Source organism: Poecilia latipinna, unplaced genomic scaffold (assembly GCF_001443285.1).
Source record: "Poecilia latipinna isolate Pla-1442-1.1 unplaced genomic scaffold, P_latipinna-1.0 Scaffold88, whole genome shotgun sequence".
Taxonomy (NCBI): Eukaryota; Metazoa; Chordata; class Actinopteri; order Cyprinodontiformes; family Poeciliidae; genus Poecilia; species Poecilia latipinna.
Window position 1 is genome coordinate 65,859 of NW_015112704.1, and position 14,995 is coordinate 80,853.

The window sequence follows — 14,995 nt, forward strand, 5'->3', positions numbered from 1 at the left end:
ATAGTCAGAGGTAAACAAGTCTAACCTGTAGCTTTGAGTTCAATAAAAACATGGCTGTCGGCCATACAAACACACCAGCAGCAGTAACACACTATATGAAACGAGTTATAGTTAAAGCTATAAAAATATCTATTGATTTTATAACTGGGTAACTTATATTTCTATATCCCACCTGTTGTCATGCTGCTGCACAAAAATAACTTGCATGAATGTGAAATGATTGGAAACAAGGCATGGTTCAGTTTGAGGTTTTAAGATAAAGCTTTCGTTTGGCAGTCGTTTGGTTTAAAACCTTTAAAATGATATGCCGGACTGTGTGGTGTGTATTTTGCAAAAGGATATTTTTGTATTCATTAAAAAAAAAAAAAAAATTTTTTTTTTAAATTGCAGAGATAACCCTTTCTTTAAAATCCAAAATACATTTGTAAACGTCAGCATTTATTTCCGACTCAATACCTGGGCAACCAATATGGCTTTCTTAATAAGTCAACCTCAAGTTGTCAGTCTTTTAACATTACTTAAAGAAAACTCACATTATGATGGTATGATGCCACTCAAAGAACATGATGCTTCCGCACATGATGGACACAGGCAGATTGTGTTACCAGTAGACATCTTTGCTTTTTGACGCTAAATAAAAAAAAGGAGCTGATTGTGTGGTCTGACCATTATTTATAGAGGCCGGGGTCCACACCCATACAGTAGAAGGATTCAAGTTTTTCAGTGTTGCGCTGCACATGAGGAATAAACCCAGCAAAGACCTCGAAGACCAAAGCCATGTGAAATTGAACATATCTCCTCAATTCCTCATGGAAACTGTATAACTGAGCTGTTTGTCAATATCAGATGTCACTTTTACTAGTTTGCTTATTGTAGTCTGAGTTGGAGCTTTATCTTTCAGACTTTTCCCATGAAGCCTAAAATTGAATAATTGGTTTCAAAACAATAGGAACATGTCAATAATTGCCGTTTTCATAAAACATAAATGGTTGATGGTTTCCCTACCAACAGAAATGTTACCTTTAGAAATAAACTGTTTGATGAAACATTGTGTTGCCACCTGAACCTGGCATAATCAATGTGATTACACTGTATGGAACGAAAATGCAAAATATTCACTAATAATTGCACATATGATGACCAATTAGAGCACAAAGTGGTTTTTATGCCATTGGGGAATGAACAAAAAGCTCCGGATGTTTGGCTAGCCGTGTCCTTGGGTTACATAAACGATCCTCTCAGAGATAAATGGGCGAAAACACACAGAGCACTTGTTTGGTAGCAGCTGAGGATCCGCTCTCCGTAAAACATGGCCGACGAAACACAAGGCATTCATCGTGAGGGTGGTGCTTACTATTCTCCCTCCATCAAACTGAGCCAAACATCAACTTGTGCTCCCAATCGTCCTGCCATGACTCACTGTTGAAGGATGGGGAGGAAAGTGCTGACTTGATGGTTCTGGAGGCTTCGCCATGCAGCGCCTGAATGATTGCTGGCTGCGTCCCAGAGAGGAGTGTGTTTATTGTTTACCAGTGTCAACGCTCCACTGCATGTTGGCATGTCGTGCCGTTGACCTGCCGTTCCAGGATGTGGGCTTTTCCTGACGTATTTCGTCAAGCGAGCATTGTGCGGCGTGTTGATTTCCATCCTCGCTGCAGCTGGCCTCTGCTGTCTGTGATGGATTCCAGAAACTCCTGCTCTTCCCTCTGCGACACGAGTCTCTCCTCCAAACTTTAGACATGCGGCACGGCGTCGTTTGATTCAGGAAAAAACCCTGTCCAGCTAACATTCAGTTCAGTTTGATTCAGTTAATCTTGATGTTGGGCTGGTCCTCTGTAGCGGATTTAGGATCTGACCACTGCTGCCCGGATCTTAGTGCTTCCTGTGAAGGTGCTAATTTAAAACAGATGGTACGTGGAAGCATAGTTCAGATTAGCCAATAAAAGGAAGGGATTTAGAATCAGGCACGTCGTTGGTGCAAATGACCTTTTCTCACAGGTAGCCTCACCTTTTAGTATGTTTTTTTCCCCCTCTTTTTTACTGTATTTGCCCTAAAAATTAGACTAGATTTATAGGTACTGTAAACTGCTATAGTGGTTTAGTATTTCAAGTTTACACTCAAAAGAGCTTTACAGTTATGGGTAGCATCCTCTAACGAGAGATTTGGGACTCCGCTCCAAACTTTGACCAGTCTGGAATTTTCTCTGGCATTTTATGTAAGAAACTTTAAAAAACACAAACATTAAACAAAAGTGTCCCAGGAGTACTTTTAATTTGGTGATTTTTAACCATAGCAAATAGTTTGGAAACTACTGATTTACAAAAAAAGCAGTATTTGACAATACTTCCTTTGTATAATATTACATATTTGTAATAGAGTTTCTTTAAAGTCTATAGTTAATGGAAGTTCATACTCTCAACCTTTTTTTAAGAATATTTTGTCATTCTGTTGGGAAAACTATTTGATATCGACACAGATTTTATTTTGAAATTCCATTTTTCAGAAAGCCATTTTCTCCAGCTATAAATACTTTTCCGACTTTGTGTAATATTCAAGTGCAGGTAAAATTGACAGTGAACGTCGTGTTCAAATGTGTTCACTTCTTCAAATTACTTTACCTTTATGAACTCATAATTGTCACTTCTGAGCTTTCGAAGAGGGTAAACAAACTTTCAGATTTCTAGATTTTTATTATAAGGAGTTAACTTCAAATCTTAGAGAAATAAACAACATGTAGCATAAGAGTCTTGTGCCTAAATAAATCTCTGGATAATAATATCCATCTAATTTTTTTAGATTTACTTGTAATGTTTCCATGTCTCGTACGGTAGCCTGTGTTTCAGTTCAGAGCTGGTTGTTGGGACGACTTCAAAGCACCAGGCTACACCCTGTGGTTAGCGTAAAGTCAGACACACCGCCCGGCAGACTGCTAATATATATACAACACTCTGTAAATCTAAGCCTGGCACACGCCCTCCCACGTGCCCAATCCCATTGAAGTTCATTATACAGACACGTTTCCTTGGAGTCACTGCGTCCCTCCGTCATACTGCACAGCGCTGAGCCTCTTCACTTCCTTCCTATTTCTGCCGTTTTTTCCTCAAAACTATTTTAAACAGGCCTCTCAGGCATATTTCACATATGAGGAATTTCCTGTGTTCTGCTTTTATCAGAGAGGAACAACTGTCCAGAAGTAACACGCAGCAGGCCGTCTTCAGCCTGGAAGTGTTGCAGGATCAGACATGCATATGTTTGACTGATGAGACAATATGAAGACCCAGAAGGACGTGAGGAAAAATGACTTCCAATCCATACCATTGACTATTTTGTCCATTTAGACATTTCAGGCAATTTGTCACGATTTAGATTTTTGCCAGCTAGTCTTTTGCATTGTGTGATGCTCACTTTTGACTAATGGACCGCCTGTTATTTGCTCTCGGCAGTAATTGCAAACTAAAAAAGCAGCGCTTTCATAAACCACTTAGTCTTTTTTTTTTTTTTTTTTTAAACGCTCTTGGGAGCTTTTCACAAACTGTTGCAGTCGTCCCCCTTGAGCAATAATGAATAGTTTGGCTGTCATTGTGCCTTTCAGAGATAATTGCGACAACATAATGAAATCAACTGCTTCTTTTCCATAAATATTGTGACCAAGAGAGTTAAGCTTGTCTGTAATTTTACAGTCAAGGTAAATAATGTGCAAAACTCTTTATTAACACTAATTCTGTCATAATAAAAAAATCTATTTACGTAAGGGTACATAAGTTAGACAAGACCTTTGAGGATGAATAATAGTTTTTAAATCAAACATATAATCTCTGTGTTTAATTATTTGCTTTTGTACACCATTGTTCGTAATCAAGCCTGCACAGAAGATGTAAGTTGAAAATAAAAGGGTGCCAAGGACAGATACCTGAGGTACTCCACAAGTCTACTGAGTAATTAATGATGCACAATTAATGTAAGAGTAAAGATGAGTTTTTAATAGCAGTAGCTGTTAATATCTTTCTATAAACATTAACTATGCCTATGTATTACCAGTTTTTAGCCAAACAAGCCTGTATTCAGTTTGTAAAACACTTCAAACTCGTAGTGTGAAGAAAGATTGTTAAAATGTCTTTGAGACTTTCGCTTAGTTTGATAAGAACCTTTGAATGATTGATAAAGTGAATAAAACAATATTTCTTTTTTGGATTTTCCTAGTGTTAACATCTGCATAAAACGGATAATAGTACTCTGTTATTCTAAATCAGATTAGCTCAGAAGTGGAGTTTAAATGAAGAGTAAAGGGTACCAAGGACACACACCTGAGGTACTCCACAAGTCATCTTAGTTTTTGATGACAGTAGCTTCCAGGGTTTTAATGGTTTTCAGTTTTAAAAGTAAAGCTCCCACAAGGTCAACTTTCTTTCCCTGACGCCGTGTCTTCTGCAAGTGACACTTCTAAATAAGTTAGAGGATTGAACAAAAACTCATATTTCAACTAATAAATGTTAAAATATAAAATAAAACTGATTTTAAGATTGGTACTTAGCAAGTGGGTCACAAAGCAAACCCTTCATGTGAGAAGTCTTTCAAAATAAATAACATGTTTTTGTTGTTTAGCTCATTCTTTCAGTTTTACCATCTAGCAACATGATAGTTTTGTCTAAGACGTCTCAGTGAAAAATATTTATCTTGGAAAAGCTATTTAACTTCACCAAAGCCGTTGGAGATATTTAGTTACTCTAGCTGTGATTAAAAGGAGGATTTTTGAAACTTTTTGTGATGAATTGCAGCAAAATCAAACGGTTTCGGGTCATCTTCTAAAATTCTGTCCCAAACACTCCTAAAGCTGAGTAACAAACAGTAAGAAATATGAGGGAAAATATTATTTGTCAGTTAATAATAAATAGTTTGGCCATGGTTTAAATAGATTTTGAGTGAGAACGCATGACCTTCCTGTACTTAGATGAAAGACCGTAACTGATGAGAATATTTGCCTCCTGTGTGCTCTGGGTATTTTCTAAGCTTTGAACAACGCAGTGCAGATCTGGCTAACTCAATCTTTCAAGTCTAAATTAAATCTAGTTTGCTTTAAACAAGCCAGCAGTCAGATGAAGGTATTTTTCCATCCATTTCTGACCAAAACAACTAGCAATAGATTTTGTGCTGCTGTCCTGTTTAAATGCATTGATCCAGTCCCCATCCTGCCTGCCAGTACGGGAGATTACAAGCTTCCAGTCTGGGTGACAGCATTAGTACAGGGCCAACTTCAAGCCTTACAGTCAAACACACTGCAGAGAAGCCAACCTCTGCTGTTAGAGAACACAACATGACATTAAAGTTTGTCTCAATTACATCTAATTCAGACATAAAGCAGGTTAAAATGTAATAAACTTCATTGAACCAGCTTTCTAAGCTCATTAAATGAAATACTTTTGTACCAGAGCACATTGTTTTTGGTCATGATTATACCCAATCATCCACTTTTATAAGTGGATGATTGATAAAACATGGCTGTAACCTGGTGGTTAGACCATGTAACCCACTGTGTTTTTCTACTCTGTTTGGACATTTAATGAGTTTAAGTGTTTTCAGGCTTAGAAAACTGTGGAAAAAGAGCTCAAGCATGTTTGTTTCTCCATCCATCCACCCAACCAGTGGTTTATCCGTCCGTATATCCATCCATCCATCCATCCATCCATCCATCCATCTCCCATTGTTTGTGGTGTTAGCAGGTATTTAACCTCTGACCTCCTTGAACAGGACAGGGAGTTGTGTAGATTGGTTGTTACTTTGACTTGAAGGATTCGTTTTAGTCTCTGTGGTTTCTGTCCGGCTCATTGAAACTCATCTGGAGCTAAAGCTGCATTTTCAGACAGTCTGCCTGAGTCATGGTTTATCAGGTGAGGTTTGGTGACAGCTGGACAGGCTTTGTTTCGTCTTCTCAGCAGTCCTCCGTCCTGCCTGAAGACAGAATGAGGTGCAGTATTAGTCAGCACCTTTCTGTGTTCCTGTAGAGCAGCTGAAGCGTAATGTGTTGCCCTTCACAGAGCGGCGATTGTATTTCAGCCTCTGCAGCACTCTCCAGTAAGACTTCTGGACATTTCTATTGATTGGTTGTTTGGAGAATTTAGGCTGTGGGATCAGACGCCCAAAATGTTCTGATGTGCAGGAAAATGAGCCGGCCCAAATCTGGATGACAGGGTCATCATACGTGGATGTCAGGGGATGATCCAGTCAGCTAATCCAGATCACAGAGGGTTGGGGTCCAGCCAGGGACAGACTTTCCTCTCCAACTCATCCCCAGCACATCAGCAGCTGGCCTTGACCTGCAGGTCTGCTCTGTTTGTTGACAGTCCTGTTATGTTCTGGCAGATTGGCATTAGCACTGCTAGCATCTGCTGGTTGGAGATTAGATGTTAGCTGCCACGTTTTACTTTCCATCTGGTCTTGATGTCTAATCGGCAGAGACGGGCAGAGGCCCAGAAGATGTCAGGACAGAAACCAGTTTTTCTGTGTCTCTCAATACCTTCACATTTCTTCTCATTTTTGTAAAAAGGTGGCATCAGACTCTCACTGTTTTAAACTTGTGCGTTCTTTAACCTCAGTGCTGACAGCTTGATTATAGTCTCTCACCAATGGCTGTTTCTGACAAGCTAATAGAGGATGTGAAACAGCAGGTCGGCCATTTTCTCTCTCTCCCTCTAATTTTGAGGTGCTTTTGGAGGCCGTAGGACTGCCTCCTTCCTGATTCAGTGTCACGTCAACCTCAGTGGTCTCTTGGTGATGGATGATGAAGTGCAGAGTCTCTTAACTTCATTCTTGACCTTACAGGTTTGATTTGGTGGCTCAGGCTGCCAGCTACTGAATAGAAAAAGCTAAAGCAAAATGTTGTCTGTTTCAGTCTTCAACAGAAAATATTTCCAAGAGCTCCTGGTTGTTGTTCCATCGGCAACATTTTCCACCGACACAGTTTCCCTCTTTAGCAGTTGGGTGGATTTTGGGGGGCAAACCTTGTTCAGGCTGCAGGTCAACAACTGAGATTTGCCATTTTTACAGGAGTTAGCATTTTACTTTCTAGATGCGTTTGTTGTTGGTTGTTACAGTGGTGTGGGTAAAAGCAGATGTAGGAGGTTTCTGATGAATTTTAATTTTTGAACAGCATGAGTAATCTAAAAGATGACCTCATCTATGGAGCTTCAGCTATGAGAAACTAAGAAGCTTCTTTTGTTATTTGGGGAATTTTCTGACCGTCCAAAGTCAGAGTCTGAATAAAATGATAAATTCATGCAGCTCTTCTGCTTACATGTTGGCAAAATAAACTCGAGTTTAAACTTCTAGTTGGTTTAAACTTTTTAATCGTTGCTTTCACCACAGATGTAGCCATGTTTAGGCTAGCATCTTGTAGCCAAATCTTAATGATCGAAGATCAACACGTCTTTCATGAATTGCGTTTTCTCTTGTCCGTCTTATTGTGCAAAGTGACTAAGAGATCTTAGTATTCATTTGGCTGAAACAATGAGGAAAAAATAGTTTTTTGTTCCACTGGCCACTGCTGGTTTGGTTAAAACAACACATTTTTTTGACAATTTAAAGTCCTCACATTAAAAGTTGATGAATTTCAACAATGACTTTTCATTCGTCTTTCCGTAAATTTTCCAAACTAGTTTCAGCTGGTGACAAACCAGCTCTGTGTGTTAATAAAGGTATAAACCAGTGGAGCTGAATCCTCAGGGTTTTTTTCCACAGTTTTCTGATGCCTCTGCGTTCATTTCCTCTAACATCTTTAGCGGTGCAGGTGATGGATAGCTGCAGCACGGCCGGGGCTCTATAAATAAACCCCCCTTCATCTGGTTTGTGGTTGCAGGAACGAGCAGGACTCTGCGGCTTGCAGTCCTTTCTGGGTTGGATGGTTTGCTTGTGCCGCTGCAGCCTCTCTCTGCAGCCTCTCTCTTCTCTCCCTTTGTCTGTGCTCTGCTGCAGCGCCCGGCCCTGCCTGCAAATGAGCACCATCGACAGAGCGATTATTCAGCACGGGGCAAGCCCTGCACCCCATCCTGCACCTCGCGTTGCACTCCTGCCGCATTCACTGTCATGTTTGGATGCTTCCCGCGTTCAGAATCTGAGCGCCTTCAGGAGCAGAAATGAGAATAAAATGCTCTTTGTGGAGGTTTCAGATGCAGACGGAGGTCTTTCATCTGTAGACCCAGTCTCCCCCCGGGGGCTGGGTGAGCCTCATATCCCTTTCAAATATGAATTAATGTCTAAAACATGAACATGTTTCTGGTGCTCAGACATGGCTGGAACCCAGCATCCCCAACCCCCATCGGCGTGTTGCTGCCTGCAGCCCCAACTGTTGGTGTGTATGGTGGAGGGGATGTGATTGGCTCGCTCTGGTTTTGTGTGTGTGTTGGTGGAAGAAGTGTGTAAGCTGCAGCAGTGTGCTCTCGCCGGCTCCAGTAGCCGGCGTAGAAAACATCAGTCATCCCAGCGAGAGCGCCGCTGCCCTGATGACTCCGTCTCCCGCTCCTCTGCCTCCTTCTCATCCATTTATTTCTTCTTCTCCTCTCTCTGCAGAAGCCGCCACCCGCCGGCCCATTCAGCCCCTCGCTGCCCACGCCAAAAACTGGACCCGCCTCACCAGGTAAGCTGCTAAAAGCAACTGCGTTCAAATCATCTAGAATATGCATGTAAATCCCCCCACCCCCTACACTTTTTGTCCCTCAGGGCTTTCTTTTCTTCCCACCTTTAATTTCAAATCAATATTCCTTCTTTGTCCTCTTTCTTTTGTTTGCAGAAATTCAAATTTCTCAGGATATTTGCAGCTATTGAAAACAATTGAGCTGATGTTATGATAAGCCCAGGGTTGGTTCTGGATTTTAATTTATTTATTTTTTTGCTGACCTTTAGTCTTTGAGACGCTCTCTGTCTAGACAACACAGATTATTCAGCCACTAGCGTGCCGTGAGAGCATATCTCGGGATATCTAACACCATTAGCAGCTTTATTTTCGAGACATCTTAGCTTGTGGTGCCATGTGCCGGTAGCCAGTAGCTTGTTGTTGGTTTCTCAACCAGGCCAGGCGACACCACGGGACACGTCAGACTGTCTGTTCTCGTTGGCAGAGCTGGCTGTCAAAAGTTCTCCATCGGTTCGGTCAGGGTGCGCTGTCGAGCAGGTGGTGTATGCTGCTGATGAAAAAAAATCACAGCAGCCTTCTTCTTCTCTGGATATTCCTAAGACTGTGTACTGTTTTAATTTGTACCGTAGGAAGACTTGTTTATGTCTTTGTTCTGCTGTTTTTAACCCTTTTAATGAAGGGCGTCATGTTTATGGTGGTGATTTTTCTTCCCTATTTGTTGATTTCTGTGGATCTGTTTGAATTTATATGACAACACAAAAAAAAAAACATCATAGCCGCTGTTTACAGGAGTTAGCATGTCAGTTGGTAAAATGAATAGCTAACAGTTTTAGCTTGGATATTACAGAAACGTAGCCAAACATTGTTTTAAAACAATCTGTAGCATTAGGTAATAGGAGTTAGCATGCCTGTTGCTGTCAGTAAAATAAATAACCCGTGAGCAGCTAACTCAGCTAATAATCAATTGGCATATTTTTAGCACCCCCATGTAGCCTAGCTTAAGGGGAAACGGTCAAAAGTAATATTATGCAACATAAACCACAAACATTGATTAAACACAGTCTGATTGTAGCATGTTTGCTAACGTAATCAGTCACACAATGACTTGATGAGTTACAGCAGTTAGCATATCTGTTGCTAATGTAACCAGCAACAGACATCGACACAAGTCTCCTATCATCAATAGCCTATCTGCTGCTTAGGACAACTTTCCAAAAGGTAAATGACAAAAAAAGACAGTAACTGTGAAGCACGGTGGTGGAACTGTTATGGCTGGTGATTGAGTCTTTCCAACGTTCAGTACTCTGTTATTTTGCCCCTAGGGGTCATGTGAGGCAGTGATTATTATTCGGTTGATGATGGTTGGGTATCAGAACATGGAGGGTTGCGTAACGACAAAGATGCAGATTGGAGTTGTGCTGAAATGTGGTGGGAGGATTTTAACTGGTGGACCATGATGCACATCGCCCACATCGAACTGCTAAATGGATATCAGCTTGTTTTTCATCACATTAGAAGCACTAATTTATATTGTTGAGAGGACATTTTATCTGTTTGGATCACATCCGTGACTGGTCGTCTACTGGGTCCATCACATGCTCACCAACATGACGGCCCGCGCCCCCGCCGCACCCATTCTCTGTCCGTCTCTGTTTCCGTCCGCCTGACGGTTGCTGGGCAGCTCCCAGGCGAGCCGTCTCCTCTCCGGAGACCGACTCAGGGTGACATGCAGGACAGAGGGGGGCAGCGCGCCCTTCCTCTGCCCTCGTTTTTAGGGATGGAACCAGAGGCCTGTCCCCCACTTCACCCAGCGCGGTCAGCCCAGGTTGTTGACGTCTGCAGCTGTGGGAGTTGGTTACGACTAATCGCCGTTAGTCAGCCAGGGCTTTCAGATCTGGACATGGAGGTGGTAGGAAGTTGCTAAATGTGCAACGCAAGGCCTTTATGAGCGTTTCTTTCCTGTCGTTCAGACTCCAGCTACAACTGAAGCCTGCTCGGCGAAGGTGTTACACATCCTGGAGGTGGTGAACGTGTGGGAAGGTGGCAGAGCAGGAAAGCAGTTCTCACACCGCCTGCTGATGTGGAAACTCAACCACACAGACTTCTTTTACATTTCTGGGGATGTTCCCTCACCATTCATCACCAACAAAATACTTCTGTACTGTAATATAAAATGTTATTAGTGAACGTAAGGTCATATCAGCCCTGATGCACTGGTGGAGGAAGTGTCATGGTGAGGAGATGTTTTGAATTTATGTGTTTTTGTTGATTCTTCAGCTCTCAATTATGCTTCATATGAAAAATATCAGAGAAACATAACTGTCTTTTTGGAGCTTAAATGCTTTGCATGGAAGTTGCTCGTTAGCGCCCTCATTCTGTTTGGAGGTCATTTCATGCCCAACCTGTCAGGATCAGCTAAAATACAGCTTGGTGCTCACATTCCTGACCTCTAGAGAAGTTCATAGGAATGAAATGTCTGCCTCCAGGTTTCATTTCTCCCCGCCTGGTGGCAACATGTTGATTGATGGATGGAAAACATTTTCATTCGGAGCCGTTTTGCCGCCCGTTTCCACATTTTTAAATGCAGCTGTTGCCTTCGGGGCTCAACAGCCAGCACCTGCTTACGCTCGGTTTTAATCTCCATGCTTTAAGCTCGCAGATTGTATGGCGGTCGAGCTGTAGAGGTTTCTGATTGGATGTAGAATATTAAAGGACACTTGTATGTGAAATGATTTCCTGAGTGGAAAGTTCAGGACTCAGACCCAGATTTCCCACAGTTTGCTGTCCTAAACAGGATATTACTGCAGCTCCTGACCCGAGGTTATGTCTGACTATAGGATCCAAAGTTCCTCCACACACACCTAAAGAAAGGAAGATTCAGGTTTCCACAACTTTTAGCTCCACACTCTCCTTCCTGGTTTTACTTAATTAGATGGTATTTGGGTTCCTGTGTGTGATGTATAAGATCATCTTTTCTGATTTTTCTGTCAGTCTCAAATGTTTTAGATCTTGAACAGACAGTAAAAAGTAGAACCATGGTCTGGTATTTGGAGCCGCTTCACACTGAACGACATACTGTTTAAGATTATTTTTAGGTGAATTATAGTAATTTAAATTCTTGTTCCTAATTTTATCCCTTCAGTTCTACAGTTATATGTAGTGCTATGACACTTCTATTTTTAATTATATACAAATTCTTCATGGAAAAATCTTTGTAAAATCCTCCAAATTAGTGTTGCCTGTGCCTAAATACTTTAATGTTCTCATGTCCAGCTTTTTTTCTTTTTTTTTTTTTTGGCTAATTTTTTCTAGGGTTTTTTTTATTTATTTATTTTTGTATGCTATGTTTGCTGTTTGTTCTTTATTTCCTGTTTCCATTTTTTAAAGCACTTTGTGTTGCTCTGTCAATAACAGATTCTGATATTGTTGTTAAACAGATTAAATTTTGTCTTCATATTTAATTACGGGTTGTGGTTTTTCATGCACAATCAGCTAAATTTAGTTTGATTTCTCTCAGTTTACAGCGTCTGTTGACTCTTGAATAACATCACCATAAAAAAGATCCCAGTTCAACACACTTTGGTTAAAAACAGGCTTTTTAGGTCAAAAGTTCTAACATTATTTACGCTACTTAATACAGTAAAACATCGTTGAAGTTTAACACAGTTAGTAAAATTTCTGGAATCAATAAAACGTCTGAGACGGCTGTAGATTTTCAGATTCCCCAGACCTCTTGCCTTTAATGTAGCATCCTGTGTGTGTTTTATGGAGGTGTGTGTCGGCCTGGGGATGAGCATGTTGGGCTCCCTGTGTGTGGGGAGAAGGAGGCTGTCAGGGTGAATTATGGGTGAGGAAGTGGGGGTGACAGCCAACTTAAAAAAGGAGGAAGCTGGGAAACCTCAGAGGGCTGCTGTCTGATTTTTCCGACCGGACCCCCAGGTTGAACCGCAACACCGACCACAGCTGCCTCACGAGTCACGTTATCACCATAAATCCGCTACTTTTCTACATCATACCAGCTTTATAAAAAACAACTGGAAATGTAATTAGTACTTTAGTCTTGTAGTTTGCAACGGTGAAATACAAGGTTGATATAATAACATGGTCAGCTGTCATGGGGATGTTTGTGTCGTAGTACAACGTAGATTTAACATAATGCCATAAAGTACAACGTAGTTACAACGTAGTACCATGTAGTATAGTCCAACATAATAGAATGTGATACCATGTAGTGCTACCTCTGCCATGTAGCCTCCTCTGACTAAAATCTACTTTCAACATGGATTTTTCACAGTGTGAATGTTGTGAAGGATAACTGGCTTATCTATTCACATATTACAATAAAAAACAATTATAATTACAAAGAAATTTAAAAGAAAGCCATTGACCCAAGAATTGTACACTAAACCAAATAAAAGTGTTGTTTTTGTTGTTTTTTTTGTCAGTGACCACGTCTATTTGTGGATCAGAGGTGTATTGACCTCAACCAGTCCTTCTGGTTTGGTTTTCGCAAACCAAGGTCGCGTCTAGATCCTCGTTTAAAAGCGTCGAGGAAAAGCAGCCGCAGCTCGTTCCCTTCTCTTTCTTTAAATTTATTTTAAAAATAGCTATTACCTAATTTCTTAAACATCTTTTCCCCATCTGCCCCCCCTTTTGATCCTTTTAATAAAGATGAACACAGTTTTTCTGGTCAGTGGAGCGCTGAGATTAAGATTCATTTCCTGTTTTTCATTCCTCATGAAGAGCCGATATCTGTGGATTAGCTCGGCCTCTGACCTCGTTCTTCATCCGTCGCTCTGCTTTCTGCCTTCTCTACAACCCATTCATCTCTTGGAGGAAGAGGAGCACATGGGTCAACACGACGCGAGAATGGCTGAAAATGCTAAGATGTTCGACAAGGAACGTTTTCTAGACTTGATCACAGTTGACGAGTCACTCTGTGTGATGAACAGAATTTGATACGATAGACCTTGAGGATCACTGATAAGAATGTGGGCATCAAATTATCAGCACAGCTTCCTGTAAAAGCTTCAGTTAATGAGTTTGGAGATGAGATGAGACATTGCTTAGATACTCTGTGTGATGACAAGCTGTGGGAATCAGGGAGTCAGGGGGCGGATTCCATTTCTGGAGCTTTGACAACAGAAACACAGAATGAAACGCCCCAAAATGATTCTGGACTTTCATAGAAACATTTAACCCTTGTGTGTCTGATGACTGAGGCTGACGAGTGATACGGGTGTGGGGTCGGTTGGACCCCATTTGTAAACACAAGGGTTAAATAAAGAAATTATTTTTTTTTTTGGGATCTTTATGAAGAAATGGAAAACCTAGAATATTTTTAATGGTGGCTAAACAAATAAACTTCCTTTTGCTAGCACTATTCAGAATTTGGAGCCTAATGATGGATTGGTATCAGAAGAAATAAGCTGTTTTCCAAGTAATTAAAACTTGTGAGAACATTTGGAGCTAAATCATAAGGGGAGTGAATTACAGTTTCAATGTGCCTTCTGTACTCTTGATTTAACCGAAAGCCTCAAATTCCTCGTCAGTATAAAACATATTGTGTGAAAATAGACAAAATTACCGGCATTTGTATGCATAAATTGTAAATGTAGAGATAAAACTGCTTACATGAAAGTCAGTGGGTCCGTTAGGACACCAATGATATCACAAAATCCAAACTGTAGTTTGGCAAAAACCATGAAAGTTAACAACAACCAGGTGAGAATGATGAAGTTCAACTTTTTACCTCTTCAAACTTTGTGGCTCTTTCTATAAAGCAAGTTTTTTATGTAATATGTTAACACTGCACAAGGCATCACTACTTATACATCTATCATATTTCCAATAGAGAAATGTTTTTATGTATTTTACATCATTTAAATTGTGACAAATGTGAGTTTTCCTGTCATTTTCCAGCAAATGGAGCAGAGCAGAATGAGAGAACAGCCGTTTACTGTCGCTGTAAACAAATTCTTTGCTTTGGTGCTTCTATTCCTGTCATTTCCTGATATTTTAGGGGCAGGATGGAACCACAAATCTCTGTGTTTTTCCCTCTCTTCTTTATATAGTAAGCTTGCTGTTCTGGCTCGGCCGCCATTGAAAGAGAAATTACTTCCTGCTGCACTCTTTTCTTCTTATTACAGTTGCTTTCCTTTTATTTATCACATCAAGCAGCTTCCCTTTGGAGAATAGTTTGTCTCTGTCTCTCTCTTTTTTTTTTTTTTTTCCTTTTGCGCCGATAAAAGAAAATTCCTTAAAAATTTGCCAAGAAGCAAAATAAATCTTTTAGCTTTGGTTATTCCTCTAATTTGTCGATCTCGATTCATAACAGGCAACTGTTTTCACATGTTAAGTTTATTGAAGAC

General features: G+C 40.7%; 1 protein-coding gene across 12 annotated transcripts in view; it reads left to right on the plus strand.

The window, feature by feature from the left end:
* Positions 1-8,396: 8,396 nt before the first annotated feature.
* The window catches only part of LOC106940425 (microtubule-associated protein 2-like), a 30,542-nt gene continuing 23,943 nt past the window's right edge, over positions 8,397-14,995 (plus strand). For 3 of the 12 annotated variants that reach the window (XM_015023197.1, XM_015023210.1, XM_015023228.1), the window contains exon 1: positions 8,401-8,627. The gene's annotated coding sequence lies outside the window, so the exon portion shown is untranslated. Of the gene's footprint in view, positions 8,628-14,995 lie in introns of all 12 variants that reach the window. The other 9 variants (XM_015023205.1, XM_015023219.1, XM_015023175.1 and 6 more) reach the window with 6 other exon arrangements.